The sequence below is a fragment of the Haliotis rufescens genome, unplaced genomic scaffold, assembly GCF_023055435.1.
Source record: "Haliotis rufescens isolate VD_foot unplaced genomic scaffold, xgHalRufe1.0.p SCAF_33, whole genome shotgun sequence".
NCBI lineage: Eukaryota > Metazoa > Mollusca > Gastropoda > Lepetellida > Haliotidae > Haliotis > Haliotis rufescens.
In genome coordinates, this window is record NW_025964035.1 from 2,626,479 (window position 1) to 2,642,621 (window position 16,143).

Consider the following 16,143-nt stretch of genomic DNA (forward strand, 5'->3'; position numbering starts at 1 on the left):
GGGCTGAAGTAGCGTAAAATAACTGTACCCCAGAGAGGGTATGTTAGACCACGTCATTCAAAGTAGGTTTTTTTCACCACATTTTAATCATAGAATATATGTTCATTTAACTTTGGCTAAATTTGCCAGCAGTCGCGAACACCTGCAGGGATGATGTAAATCCTGTTTTACGCCGCGTTTAGCAATATTCCAGCAATATCACGGCGGGGGACACCAGAAATGGGCTTCACACATTGTACCCATGTCAGGAATCGAACCCGGGTCTTCGGCGTGACGAGCGAACGCTTCAACCTTAGGGTTGCAGTGTCTCGGTGACGTTTGTGTTTTTATTTGGGTTAAATCCAATTTGACATCAGTCGATGTTCGTGACGATTCTGATTGATGGCGGAATGTCATAGTTGACTGGAATCGAACCCGGGTCTTCGGCGTGACGAGCGAACGCTTTAACCACCAGGCTACCCGACCGCCCCTCATGTGACAACAAAAAATAAAACAAAAAACAAAATAAGCCAGGTGAATAAGAAGAGAAGGCTGCATACAACAATTGTCAGTGATCTGAGGTATCAAAGATGCATGGCATTGATTATTAATTGAACTTGAGCTACAGTTACATTGTAGTGTTATCTATGGACCGCCTCCGTGGTCTAGTGGTAGAGCGTCCGCCCGGAGAGAGGAAGGCCCGGGGTTCGATCCCCGGCCGCGTCATAGCAAAAGACGTTAAAAGATGGTACTTATTGTTACCCTGCCTGGAGATAAAACAAGGAATGGCAATGTACGATGTCTGAGTATGTTATTCAGTGGGCTAGCACTACAAAATCGGCTTTAGTCCGGACTAGTACAAACACCGACCCACATCGAGTGCAATAATCTTGAACGCGACATTAAACCTCATTTCACCTAACCTCTAATACTGATCGTGTGGCATGGTTGCTCATGCTATCGTGCACTTGTTTGCCACTAGCCACCGTGATCCAGCTGGGATATTTCTGACTGCGACGTAAAACACGATTCATTCACTCCCTAACCTACCCTGGCGGTAAAATAAAATTGCTAATGACGCACGCATATGTAATGTGACATGTCCTACAGTAGAACTGACTGACTGAATATGGTTTTACGCCGCTTTTAGCAATATTCCAGCAATATCACGGCGGGGGACACCAGAAATGGGCTTCACACATTGTACCCATGTCGGGAATCGAACCCGGGTCTTCGGCGTGACGAGCGAACGCTTTAACCACTAGGCTACCCGACCGCCCCCCTACAGTAGAAACAATCCAACTGGAAGCTCTCTCGGTCTATATGTCTGTTTGTTGTTTTACGCCGCATTCGATAATATTCCAGCCATTCCTGTTATAATCGAACCTGGATCTGACAAACCAATGGTTGATAATATGAGCAACGTTTCAAGTCAACCATGTTCCCGGGCGTGACTATCCGATCCATTCAGTCAAGAACAATAGCTAGATGGGGAGCTATTCTAACACAGGGTCAGTATCAGCAATGGTCCAGCCATATCGCCACTTTCCATGAATGCTTTCCTACCTTTACTCGGGTGAAGGATCGAACTGAGGACTTTGATGTGACGTAATCACGTGTGTTTGACATACCTATACGCGTGCGTGCGTGACATGCTTCAGCTACGTCGTCAGCGAGTCTGACCAACCGAACATTCGCAAATGTAGTGGAACGTCACTGTGATAGTGATCTGTGAGTGAGTGAGTGAGTGAGTGAGTGAGTGAGTGAGTGAGTGCGTGCGTGGGTGGGTGGGTGAGTGAGTGAGTGAGTGCGTGAGTGAGTGAGTGCGTGAGTGCGTGCGTGCGTGTGTGCGTGCGTGTGGCATATTCAGAAATATTTAAACTATATGTCGGCGGTCTATAGATAATCAACCTGGACCAGAAAACCCTTTGATTGACATCATGAGTATCGATCTACATAACTGGGACACGATGACATTCATCAATAAAGTCAGCGAGCCTGATCACCTTCGGGACCAACATCCCATTTTTTCAAACAGCCTGTGAACATCTTTTTAATCATTTAACCCGAGGCATTTATTTCAAGCGTATCAAGGCACACATTATTTTTTTCAAAACACCTTCAGACAACACCCCCAACCACTATCCCAAAAATGTCGAACGTGCGGTGCATTAACAGAAATAATTCTACACTGCATGCAAAAATAGTCATGATATTTTTTAACCACAACTGAATACATTTCAGGACGATTTTAATAAGGGAAGTTTAATTGTGTTCACGTTAGACGCATCAGCAGATCCCGACAGTGCACGAGATGACACGTTCAGCGAAAAAGGGGTTAGTCAGGCCTTATCACTCATCGAATGAAAAGCGATCATTATGACTGTCATTGCGTAGTAGAGATCATATATTATGTCTGCACACTGTCACGTGGATGGTCGGGTCACGTGGATTTATCTTGACTCATGTTGACGATTGCTGGGTGAGTGAATGTAGTTTATCGTCGCAATCAGCAAGTGTCCACCTGTGCCAGTGTTTTAAAGTGACATTGGGAAATCATCGGGAAAGTAGGAAATATTTTATATCAAGACCTGTTCATGACTGCTGATTTACAGTGAGAGAGAGAGAGAGAGAGAGAGAGAGAGGGGGGGGGAGAGAGAGAGACACACATACACACAGAAATATAGAGAAAGAGACAGTTAGAAAGAGTGAGTGAGTTTGATTTAACGCCGCTTTTAACAGTATTCCAGTTATATCGCGGCGTGTCAGTTTAGTGTTGGAGGAAAGCCCGAAGTAATGCAGGTCTTAGAAGTTTGCCACTTCGGTGATACCCACGAGCACGGGTATGGTGCTGACAAACCTAGAAACATACTTGGGGCGAACCGGGATTCGAACCAACAATCACAGGTTTCTGGCGTGCCAAAGGGACGCAACTCTGCACATCAAATCGCGGCGCCTTAGACGACCGGGCCACCCGTGCCCCCCAAAGAGAAAGAGAGACAGTGACATAGAGAAACAGAGAGAGACGGCGAGAAAGAGAGTGAGAGAGACAGAAAAAGAGAGACGGAGAGAGAGACAAAAACAGCGAGAGAGACACAGACACAGAGAGTGAATGAGACAGTGAGAGAACGTTGTTTTACGCCGCTTGTAACAATATTTCAACACTATCACGGCGCGGTACACCAGAACCTGGGCAGAACGCAAGCAACTTATTCCATAGACGTGGCATGGGAGGATTGTAAAGTAACACCTAAAGACGCCAAACAATATGACAAGCGACGAATCTATAATTAAAACAGTTATCATGTGGACGCCTTAAGCCGACCACTTTGTCAGCATGTTTGACAGACAGCGGTCCTCCCTAACTGACAGATGATGAAACACTACTCAATACACACTGGAATGACACCGGGGACCATCGTTCATCTGGCTTCCTTATTTGGAAGACAGGACGTGAATGTCCCATGGGTCCGTCTATTGTCAACAATGACGGTGAGAGATCACACCGTTTATGCTTGATAATTTGTTTCACATAACCAGAGTCTGCTATGTCGTAACTGTATTGAGTGAGTGAGTTTGGTTTTACGCCGTGGGAGATGTTTGCTATATAATTTGTCTGACAGCGTCACCGCAGCTGTATTGAGGTGAGGTGAGGTGAAATGGGGTTCAACGTCGCGTCCAAGATTATTGCACTTATATAGCGACGTGCATGTACGTGTTTGTGTTTGTGTGGCTGCTAGTACTAGTCCGGACTGATGCCGATTTATAGTGCTAGCTCACTGAGATACCAAGCCGCAGTTTAACATGAATACCCCACTCAGACACATTATACTGACTCCGAGCCGACAGTCCTTGTTTTAGCCCCTTAATGCCGAGCGCCAGACAAGTACCATCTTTTATCGTCTTTTGGTATGACGCGGCCGGGGATCGAACTCCGGACCTTCCGCTCTCCGGGCGGACCCTCTACCACTAGACCACGGAGGCGGCCCGTAGTTGTATTGAGTTTGGGCCTGTAATACCAGTGTTACAAAGTATGACCAGTGTCCCACTCCATTTGTGTACGATGACACTTGAACATGCCCTTTACATAGTCGACAAGGCGATAATAACGGAGAGAGATCACTACGTTTGTTAATTTGTCAGAGCGCCACAATCGGCTATCTCGTAGCTGTATCGAGGATGGGCCAGTCAATCCAGTGATAGACATAATGACCAACGCCCCACCATAGGCGTACGATGACACTAAAACATGCCTCTCTCAAAGCTGACAATGACGTTGGGAGATCACTACGTTTTTTAATTTCTTTGATAGCGCAGCAGTCGGCTATGCAAATGTATGCTAACTTTATCAAGTTTGGGCCAGTCAAACCAGTGTTATGCCCAACGTCCCACGCCATAAGTGTCGATGCCATTTAATCCTGGCTGCTTTCAAAGCCGACAATGACAGGGGGAGACCACTATGTCTTTTAATCTGTTTGAAAGTTCCGCGGTCGATTATCTCGCAGCAGTACCAAGTTTTCGCCAGTCCAACGAGTGTCGGATAGTTCAGTAAACTACGGTTATATCGAACTTAAGGGACCACTAAGTTTAGTTCGTAATAACCGTAGTTCGTTATACGCACAGATACAGCATAATTACAGCAAATGAATGGGGCAAAAAATACAGTTCGTTATATCCGTCAGTTTGTTATAAGCGTGTTCTTTATAAACGGGCTTTACTGTATGACCAACGTGCCTCGCCATTGATCTGACAACACTTAATCAAGCAGGTCTCCACGCCTGATAACCCGATATCCGTCCAGTCATCAATTACGACATGAGTGGGGTACTGGGGGCGTTTAATGACCCCAAATGTCTCACCTGTGCCTGTCTGACAGTACTCGCTATCCAGGAAGTTGTGTCACGTGTTATTTGTACAGGTTGAATTCTTCAGCTATGGATTCACCATATAACCAAACCTGATCACGTCTTGTAAATGACGCCACATTCCTGTTTGTAATGCAACACGACATTTCGTGCAAATTATTAATCGCTTAACCCGTCTCCACGTCATGCTATGTGGTTGAACGAGCACTGATGCGAACGTTAACTGCGCAGTTGACTGACTTGACTTTCATCTTTGTAAATAGCTGTTCTTGCTTATTTCCGTCAGTACTTGCTTATTTGCGTGTTTGTCCAGCAACAGAAAATGTTTAGAATGATCACAGAAGCTTTGAATATTGTAGAATGTCACTGGGGTTAAAGGTTAAATGAAACATCATTGTTCATGTGTCTCACGAAAGTGCAACCGTGAAGATTTCAGGTTTGAGTTGGCCCCAAGCAACCAACGTTTGCAGGAGGTGACTGTTTTTGTTTGTTTGTAAATTTGTTTGTTGTTAAACGCCGCACGGGGGGGGGGGGGGAGGGGCAGTCGTCTAAGGCGCCGAATTTGCTGTGCAGAGGTGCGTCCCTTGGGCACGCCAGAAGCCTATGATTGTGGGTTCGATTCCCGGTACGCCCCAAATATGTTTCTAGTTTTATCAGCACCATACCCGTGCTCGTGGGTAGTAAACGTCTGAGACCTGCATCACTTCGGCCTATCCTCCCACATTAAGCTGACTGGAATAATGTTAAAAGCGGCTTTAAACCCAACTCACTCACTCAAGTCTAACAAAATAACAAACTTGGCACAGTGGGTGACACCTGTAAACGAGTTGTTTTCTTTTAAATCGTGTGGTTTATACATAATCGTGTGACATGTGCCGTCTACTGTGTAATAAAACCTAGCACACGTCATAGTAATGCAGCCCGGGGCTTCATAATAAACACCTCCTTTCTGTTTGATAATGAGGGTGCTTGTTGTCTGACCCGGATGCAAATCCATCACACACTTACCTTCGTGTGAAATCACAGTATAATATGTCATGGCTACAGACTAAATTAGGCACAAAAAATCATGACATTTTGTTAAAATGTAAACCTTAAACCATGAATAACTCACCGAGTTAGTGAGTGAGTGAGTAAGGTTTTGCGCCGCTTTTAGCAATATTCGAGCAATATCACTGCGGGGGGGCGGGGGGGGGGGGGGGGGGGGGGGGACACCAGAAATGGGCTTCATACATTGTACCCATGTTCGCTCGTCACGCCGAAGACCCGGGTTCGATTCCCGACATGGGTTCAATGTGTGAAGGCCATTTTCCGCTGTCCCCTGCCGTAATATTGCTGGAATATTGCTAAAAGCTGCGCAAAACCATACTCACTCACTCATAGACTGGACTGCAGCCGTAACTGTCTATGTCTCTCTACTCGTAAATGTATATCTCCATATTGCTCGACATATATATGTTAACTTATGTGTAATAAAGCTGATTGATTGATCGATCAAATCGTCTTTTCAACAACGGTAAAATGTACGTGTATCCTCGATTATCCAGCATAATATATCTCGATTCTGACAAAATAACCTTTTCGCTTTGAGACCGAGTCGAATAGCACGACGCTCAAAATAGTCGTCCAATCAAATTACTCTCATGAGCGAGATACATTCTGTGCAAAGTTAGAGGTAAGAGCGAGTGAGTCGTAACCTCATTTATGAAACGAAAGTCTGGTGGCGAATGCTTCTTGGGTGTTACTATGGTGTGAGTGAGTGAGTGAGTTTGGTTAAACGCCGCTTTTAACAGTATTCCACTTATATCGCGACGTGTCGATAACTGCGTGCTTCGTTACCTATTCTGCGTTTGAACAAGCCCGTATATTCGCAGAGACTTCACTGATTTTACAAGGGCCGGCCCGTCAGATCAACATGTTCTACAAATCAAAGCCTCACGATAATTGTGATTGGCTTTAATTTCTTTTCTGGACGCGACATCCTGTCACGCAGACCAAGCCAGTCCACAGAAACTCGAGATCGAGAGTGTGAGTGTGTTGGTTTAACGCCACTTTGAACAGCATTCTGGTTTATTTGTCACGGCGTGTCAGCTTAATGTGGGAGGAACGCCCGAAGTGATGCAGGTCTCAGACGTTTAACCCACGAGCACGAGTATGGTGCTGACAAACCTAGAAACATAATCGGGGCGAACACGGGATTCGAACCCAAAATCATAGTTTTCTGGCGTGCCCAAGGGACGCAACTCTGTACAGCGAATCGCGGCGCCTAAGACGACTGGGCCACCCGTGCCCCCAGAGAGAAAGAGAGAGAGTGACATAGAGAAACAGAGAGATATAGAGAAACAGAGAGAGAGACGGTGAGAAAGAGAGTGAGCCTTAGACAACTGGGCCACCCCTGCCCCCTGTATGAAGTATGAAGATATGGAGATGACACACTGCATAATTAAGGGTGCATTTCAGACCTTATTTCTTTTTGAAAGAATTACGCAGTACTTTTCATGTACAAATCCTACTTTCAATTTGACAACAATGGGTTTTCATTACCTGACCCGAAGTGCAATAAGTCCCGGATGTCTGACCCGGATGTGTCATCACTCAGATGTCTCACCAAGAAAGTTGTTATACATATTATATGTCTATATTTTCCTTCTCCCATGCAATATTTACATGAACTAAGGATGTTTGTTCTGTGTCAAACTGTCATATTTCATGTCGGGTAGCAATGTTTGATAAATGACTTAATGCCCACCAACCTGTCAACTACGACGACTTCGAGCTGGTTAACATGTACACACGCTTGTAAATCTCCCCTAACACGAGATCGCTATTGAAGGTCGAGAATGTTCTTACATATCTCCCATGACCCGTGAAAATCCGGGGTAGAATAGGTCTTCAGCAACCCATGCTTGCCGTAAAAGGCGACTATTCTTGTGTCGTAAAAGGCGATTAACGGGATCGGGTGGTCAGGGTCGCTGACTTGGTTGATGCATGTCATCGTATCCCAGTTGCGTGGATCGATGCTCATGATATCAATCACTGGATTGTCTGGTCCAGACTCGATTATTCACAGACCGCCGTCATGTAGCTGGAATGTTGCTGAGTGCGGCGTTAAACAACAAACAAAAAAATAAGTTTGAAAAATAAATCCCACTAAAAAAATAGCGCATGCGCAAAACAACATTGTGAATCGATGTTCGAATGGGATTCGAACTCAAAACAACCGATAAAGGCTTAAATAAGGGGATGTAACTCTGAGGTCAGGCATGACACAACTGGACCAACTGGTTTATTATATGAACCAAATCTGACCCAACTGATAAAATAATTATTATGCCCGACATCACACGCCTCTTTGTTGGCGTGGGAATAATCTTGTAAAGGCTGTCGCTTCAAAAGCCGTATAATCATCAAGGGTGCGTTGGGATTAATCCACGTACAGTAATATGACACGGTGATTCATAAACACATGCTTGTGATAAACTCGGAATCGTACAATGGACTCAGGAGAGATTGTTTTTTGCGATTATGGAAATGGTTTTGTCGCTTTTATTGCGTTTATCACAATATCTCTCACAGTTGGCAGTTGGACGTCCAACTGATTTATAAGTGCTTACACAGGCTATCCCTCTGCCGTGGGAAACGGTCATTTGTATTTATATAACATACATACCTGCCTTTCAGTGGTAAGTAAAGTAATAACTCACTGTCAATGTCCTCAGCTGTGCTCTTTTCCCACTTTACGAATATGACAGCCATTATTCCTCGGAACGTGCTTTCAAGATTATAATTAAACATGATGCACAACCATGCATGTCGATTCGGAGGCAACAGCTCCCTGGAATACTGCCCCCTTTCCCGGCCCCAGCCCCCGGAAAATTGTACCATGCCCCAGAATACTGCCCCCACGGCCCGGAAAATTGTATCATGCCCCAGAATACAACACCACCCATCCCAGAATACTGCCCCCACGGCCCGGAATACTGCTTCACTCGTGGAATATTGTGGAGCCGCTTATTGACTAAATTGTGCACTTTGAGTTAAAAGCATGACATTTGGTACACAGGCACTTCATTCCAGTACAAACATATATGGCTATAGGGCCATCCAACATTGTCCAATATGGCCGCCAAATCCAAGATGGCCGCCAAAATTATCCTTATTGTTTTACATTTGTAAAAATATAGGCCTTTAGTTGTTCATATAGCTTTCTCGTATTTAGTATTATGGTACTTCTCTTTCATTTCATCCTTTTTAGATACTTGGTTACCATAATGTTTTCAATATGGCCGCCAAATCTAAGATGGACGCCAAAAATGCACGAAATTCGCCAGATTACTGTCTCCCACCCCCCGGAAATCTGCCATCTAGAAAACTGACCACATTAGGAGCGTTGTCTTATATAGGATGGCACAGATTACTGTAGATAAGCCCCGATCATCCAAATCCAATGTTGAGAACGTCGACATTATTATACAGTTCAACTATCCATGAAGTCCTGTACAGTTCTCTTATCCATTTTTCCGGTGAGTACTTTCAGCTCATTTACAAGCTTCATCGTCGTTTTCATTTTTATTTATTTACCATGAGATTCGGTCTCTGATGTATAGGAATTATTGTTATCTGAATTATGCTGTATAACATACGGCAGTGGCAGTTGTAATCACGAGTATGCTTCATTAGAGTGGCTGAGTGAGTGAGTTGGGTTTAACGCCGCTTTAAACAGTATTCCAGTTATATCACGGCGTGTCAGCTTAATGTGGGAGGAAAGCCCGAAGTGATGCAGGTGTCAGACATTTACCACTTCGGTGAAACCCACAAGCACAAGTATGGTGCTGACAAACCTGAAAACATATTCGGTGCGAACCAGGATTCGAACCCACAATCAACTCTGCACAGTGACATGCGGCGCCTTAGACGATTGGGCCACCAGTGCGCCTGTATTAATTAGAAACTAAATCCAACGCGTCATTCTTGAAGTAGGAAACAAATATCATCCACGATTATCTTGTGTAGCATGTATCTATACGATCATGATGAATATTCTGGAACCATCCCTGATAGCTTCGTTTCATAACTGACGTCACCACCGCCATCTGTGAATTTGCACAGATTTTCTCTCGCTCATGGTAGTGATTTGATTGGACGTACTAGATAACAAAACGAAGCCATGGTGGCGACTCATTGAGACATGGAGACATAATACGCTGTGTAATCGAGGATGCTTTATTTGCCGCAATCAGCAATTGCTATATGACGGCGATCTGTAAATAAACGAGATTGGACCAGACAATCCAGTGACTGACATCATGAGCATCGATCCATGAGCATTCTTACAACAGGCAGAGTCGCCTTTTGGTTGCTGAAGACTAATTCTAACCCGGAGTCTTCACGAGACTAATCGAGGATGCGATTGTTGAAAAGACATGTTGATTAATGAGCTTCTGGGTGAGATAAAGAAACGCCCTTGTGATCAAACAGAAAGTAGGAGGTTTCGGTGAAGCCCCGAGCTGCATCGATCATTATTATGTCTACGGTGTTTAATGTCACGCGTTGGCGGCACTCGTAATCACGATTATGTATGATCCAACTGAGTTGAAAAAAACATTATACTCGTGTTTTGGGAGTTCAGATGTCACAAATGAAGACATGCTCGCTAATGATGTCTTTATTCAAAGGGGCGGTGGGGTAGACTCGTGGTTAAAGCGTTCGCTCGTCACGCCGAAGACCCGGGTTCGATTCTCGACATGGGTACAATGTGTGAAGCCCATTTTCTGGTGTCCACCGCCGTGATATTGCTGGAATATTGCTAAAAGCGGCGTAAAACCAAACTTACTCACTCACTTTATTCAAAGCAACCATTGATATCGAAACATAGTATTTGCGCCACTCATTTGTGTTCTAAAGATCACCCGCTGGATCTGCGATGTATCTATACGTTTATAGATATGCCAGTATGTCAACATTACACGCACACGCACACGCACACGCACACGCACGCACACACACAAAGGGATATAATTCGTACCAATGATTCCTTAATCCAGAGTACGGTTAATCCGGAAATAGATATGTTTTTTTTTCACTTGGATTGTGTAAATCTATCAATTATCACTGTTATTTCTCTTAATTGTAGACGTATCGCCCGCGATGACAGGACCAACACGGTGATTATAACTACCGATTTCTTATGTATACATGAATCACGATGAATCGATTCAAACTGATAAAACCATTCTAGATAGGAGTCTTTTTGTCATCCTTGAATCTTGCACAAGAAATTTTGGAAGCTTAATTTGAAAGATAATTGTACACATGCGCGTTATATAATCCTTCACAGACCAAACATGTCTGCAGTGGTCTACAATACATTCGCCAACACTCGCATCTTTCCGTAACCTGCAAGAAGATCGCTATTCGGCTTGTCCCGGAATAACACGAGTTGGTCACGAATGGTCTACAATAAAGATTTTTAAAAGGGTTGCGCGGAGGAATTAAGGGGTTTCCCCCTATGTTCCCGATCCGGTGCGCGTACTTCGAGGAATTCCCGGGAAGTCCCCCTGTGTTCCAGGTACTATGATCTGACATGTGGCTGAAAGGCTGTTCAAGGGTGTGTTAAAACCCAAATCGTTTACCTGTAAGGCCCAAATAAGTTTGACAGACAACCAGTTGAAGGTCTCTGTGAACACAAGCTGCACGCAACATTTCATCATAATAGGAACTACAATGTAGTTGTAATAATATCATTTAAGATTGATTTCTTTTCCAAGGTCCTGTCACGTCAGCCTACGTTTATCCGGGTCCAACAAGGAAGTGATATTTTGTTTATCACAAAACATGTCGGCGAGCTGCCCCAGCGTCAAGTTATTAATGTTCAAATTTAAGTAGGTATGTGAATACAAGCGACAAAACCCCTTCCATATTCAATAGAAATCTCTGCTGAAGGACCGCCTCCGTGGTCTAATGGTAGAGCGTCCGCCCGGAGAGCGGAAGGTCCGGGGTTCGATCCCCAGCCGCGTCATACGTTAAAATATGGTACTTGTTGTTACCCTGTCTGGCGCTCGACATTAAGGGGCTAAAACAAGGACTGGTCGGCTCGGAGTCAGTATACTGTGTCTGAGTGGGGTATTCATGTTGAACTGCGCATGGTATCTCAGTGAGCTAGCACTATAAATCGGCATCAGTCCGGACTAGTACAAGCAGCCACACATACACGCGAGCATGCACGTCGCTATATAAGTGCAATAATCTTGGACGCGACGTTAAAAGCCATTTCACCTCACCTCACCACTGCTGAAAGCTGAGTCGATGGCACGATTCCACCTTCGTCACTATCAGATAGTGATGACACCAGGTGTTTATGAATCACTATCAGATAGTGATGACACCAGGTGTTTATGAATCACTATCAGATAGGGATGACACCAGGTGTTTATGAATCACTATCAAATAGGGATGACACCAGGTGTTTATGAATCACTATCAGATAGGGATGACACCAGGTGTTTATGAATCACTATCAAATAGGGATGACACCAGGTGTTTATGAATCAATATCAAATAGGGATGACACCAGGTGTTTATGAATCACTATCAAATAGGGATGACACCAGGTGTTTATGAATCACTATCAGATAGAGATGACACCAGGTGTTTATGAATCACTATCAAATAGGGATGACACCAGGTGTTTATGAATCACTATCAAATAGGGATGACACCAGGTGTTTATGAATCACTATCACATAGGGATGACACCAGGTGTTTATGAATCACTATCAGATAGGGACGACACCAGGTGTTTATGAATCACTATCAAATAGGGATGACACCAGGTGTTTATGAATCACTATCAAATAGGGATGACACCAGGTGTTTATGAATCACTATCAGATAGGGATGACACCAGGTGTTTATGAATCACTATCACATAGGGATGACACCAGGTGTTTATGAATCACTATCAGATAGGGACGACACCAGGTGTTTATGAATCACTATCAAATAGGGATGACACCAGGTGTTTATGAATCACTATCAGATAGGGATGACACCAGGTGTTTATGAATCACTATCAGATAGGGATGACACCAGGTGTTTATGAATCACTATCAAATAGGGATGACACCAGGTGTTTATGAATCACTATCAAATAGGGATGACACCAGGTGTTTGTGAATCACTATCAAATAGGGATGACACCAGGTGTTTGTGAATCACTATCAAATAGGGATGACACCAGGTGTTTGTGAATCACTATCAAATATTGATGACACCAGGTTTTTGTGAATCACTATCAAATATTGATGACACCAGGTGTTTGTGAATCACTATCAAATATTGATGACACCAGGTGTTTGTGAATCACTATAAAATATTGATGACACCAGGTGTTTGTGAATCACTATCAAATATTGATGACACCAGGTGTCTGTGAATCACTATCAAATAGGGATGACACCAGGTGTTTATGAATCACTATCAAATATTGATGACACCAGGTGTTTGTGAAAAGTTAAGCGTATCCTGCCCTACTGGTGGCATCCGTCACAAACACATGCAAAGGCAAGAAACAACAAAAGAAGATAACACCCCCAAAATAGACATTTTATATGTCCATATATTTGATTTATCATCAAAAACTTGCGTTTGTTTGTGTTCGATCAAGTAATACCTCCTGAGAGATGTAACTACAATGAAATTGAACCACAATGCTTTGCAGATTATTAGGACGTTATCGATTACCATGGCATCACAATCAAATGAATTCACTAATTCACTTATTCATCTGCCACTGTAGCTGGTAACCTGTTTTTTTACACTCCCGACGCTGAAGATTGCAAACTGAACAAGTTGGAACGATAATTTTGGGTGATAAACAGAAGTTCACTCGTCAAGATTGAACTTTTATTGACTCATATTTCATATCAAAAGACGCTTAGGTGAGATCCCCGACGTCCTTGAATACCCTCCCTATCAAGGATTGTTGTTAGAGACCGTATTTCTTTCGGCCCTGCTTCCCGACACACACACACACACACACACACTCGCTCATTTTTTCAAGACATCGTACTTGTCCAGCGATCAAATATTTGGGGGCTAAAACCTGAGCATTTTTTTGTTTTTCGAGTAATTCTAAAACAATTTTGAAAAAAAAAACAGTCCCGAAAATCAAATGGTCGGTTCCTAATGTTGACATGAGTAGTACTCTGTAGTAACCATGTCAGCGAGCCTGACCACCCGATCCCGTCAGTCGCCTCTTTCGACAAGCACAGTCGCCTCTCGTGGCAAACATGGGATGCTGAATACGAGTTCTCTACCCGGATCTTCACGGGTCTGACATGTATGAGGCAGATACGACAATTAAATGTTCACATCCGACTACTTTTTATGGACTTAATGTATGAAAATAATATTGAAAGTCTGAGTTGTTCAGAAACACATATGTGTGGACGTGTGAAATTCACACAATATTGATTGTTTGAATCTGCAACCTAAAGCAATGGCCACGATTGAGAGTGTGGCATGTCATAAATTTCATAGAAAATTCACCATCGTTTGAGATGATCCAAATTCGCAACGTAATGCAGGTATCGACGGATAAAGTTAACCCTGAAACTGACCATGCATGACTAAATATACAGGCCGCATGACACAGCACAAGCGACACCATGCTGACAAAGGAAACTGTCACAGTAGGTAAAGCCTAGTGTATCACACCAGCTACTGAAGCAACGTAATGACCAGTGACTCACGGGGGATGACATCTTGCCAGCTGTTCCGCTTGACAAAGCCTCTGTGTGCTTGTAATTAGGTGATGTCTTGAGGTTGGTAAAGTGAGTGGAGAGTGTTTGTTTGTTTATTGTTGTACGCTGTACTTACCAATATTCCGGTATATGACAGCGCTCTGTAAATAATCGAGTCTGGACCAGACAAGCCAGTGATTGATATCATGAGCATCGATCAACGCAATTGGGATACGATGACATGTATCAACCAAGTCACCCGATCCCGTTAGTCGCCTCTTACGGCGAGCATAGTCGCGTCTTACAGCAAATATGGATTGCTTTTCTCACCTTGCATTGATCTTCACTGGTTTGGGTGGAGGGAGAGTGAGGGGGTGAGAAGTGAGGGGGTGAGAGGAGAGTGAGTGAGGGGGTGAGTGGAGAGAGTGAGGGAGTGAGGGGGGAGTGAGTGAGGGGGTGAGTGGACACCCAACAGTACTCATCCGGAAAGTGGGGGTGTCTGAAACGAGGGGTGTCCCGAATGAGGATTATCTTTGTGTCGTTTTTTTCCCCACAAGATTATGAATCTACGTGTCTCAGCACCATCCCCGTGCTCAGGGTTTCATATATATATTTAAATATTTAAAAAACGTCAACGCCAGATAATAATCCTGCCGATCGGCCGAAACAAATTCCAACGTGCGTCAAACAGAAACTAAATAATGTACAAACAGGGAAAAAAGACGATTTAACAAATCAATTTAAAAAAACTGTTTCAACATCACTGCTAACCTTCCTCGCGTGTTAACAAACAGACCCGTGATGTTCCGGGGTAGAATTGTTTTTCAGCAACCCATGGATGTCGAAAAAGGCGACTAACGGGATCGGGTGGTCAGACTCGCTGACTTGGCGATGCATGTCATCGGTCCCAATTGCGTGGATGTCAATCACTGGATTGTCTGATCCAGACTCGATTATTAACAGACCGCCGTCATATAGTCGGAATATTGCTGAGTGCGGCGTAAAACAACAAACAAACAAATGTTAGCAAACAACAGCACCTGTTGCAACGGTTTTTCATCTCGTTAACTACAGCTTCAAACTTGGATCGCTGCTTCTAAAGCTAGGTAAAGTGTGTATTAAGATAGGAGAAATGAAGACGTTTTACAAATATTTTATCAAGTTACAAGCCACATATTAAGGATTGGAAATAGGGAATATTAAAAATTAACAGGCCACGTTCCCGTATCAAATATGCCAAGGATCAAACCGACAACGCACATCCGACAAAATCCTGTAGCAGAAGCTCTGGGAGTACTGGTCAGATAGACAAAATAAATTTAAAGCTTTGACACCTTTATCTTTATCTGCTGTTTATCATCTAATCACATCAACTATAGATACATTTGTGGCATACCAGCATCAGGTAAGCTATTATTCTCACTAAACATCACTCATTAACACATTTATCATCAATGCCTCAGTCAAACTAAATCATATAATTCTGTCACGATAGCGCCACCAAAGATCACAATAACGAATTTACCGTCAGATCAATCAGTAAATGAGACAATCTG

General features: G+C 43.7%; 1 protein-coding gene across 7 annotated transcripts in view; it reads right to left on the reverse strand.

Moving 5' to 3' along the window:
• The window catches only part of LOC124115044 (multiple epidermal growth factor-like domains protein 10), a 76,545-nt gene that overhangs the window by 42,323 nt on the left and 18,079 nt on the right, over nucleotides 1–16,143 (reverse strand). The gene's annotated exons all lie outside the window — the stretch shown is intronic.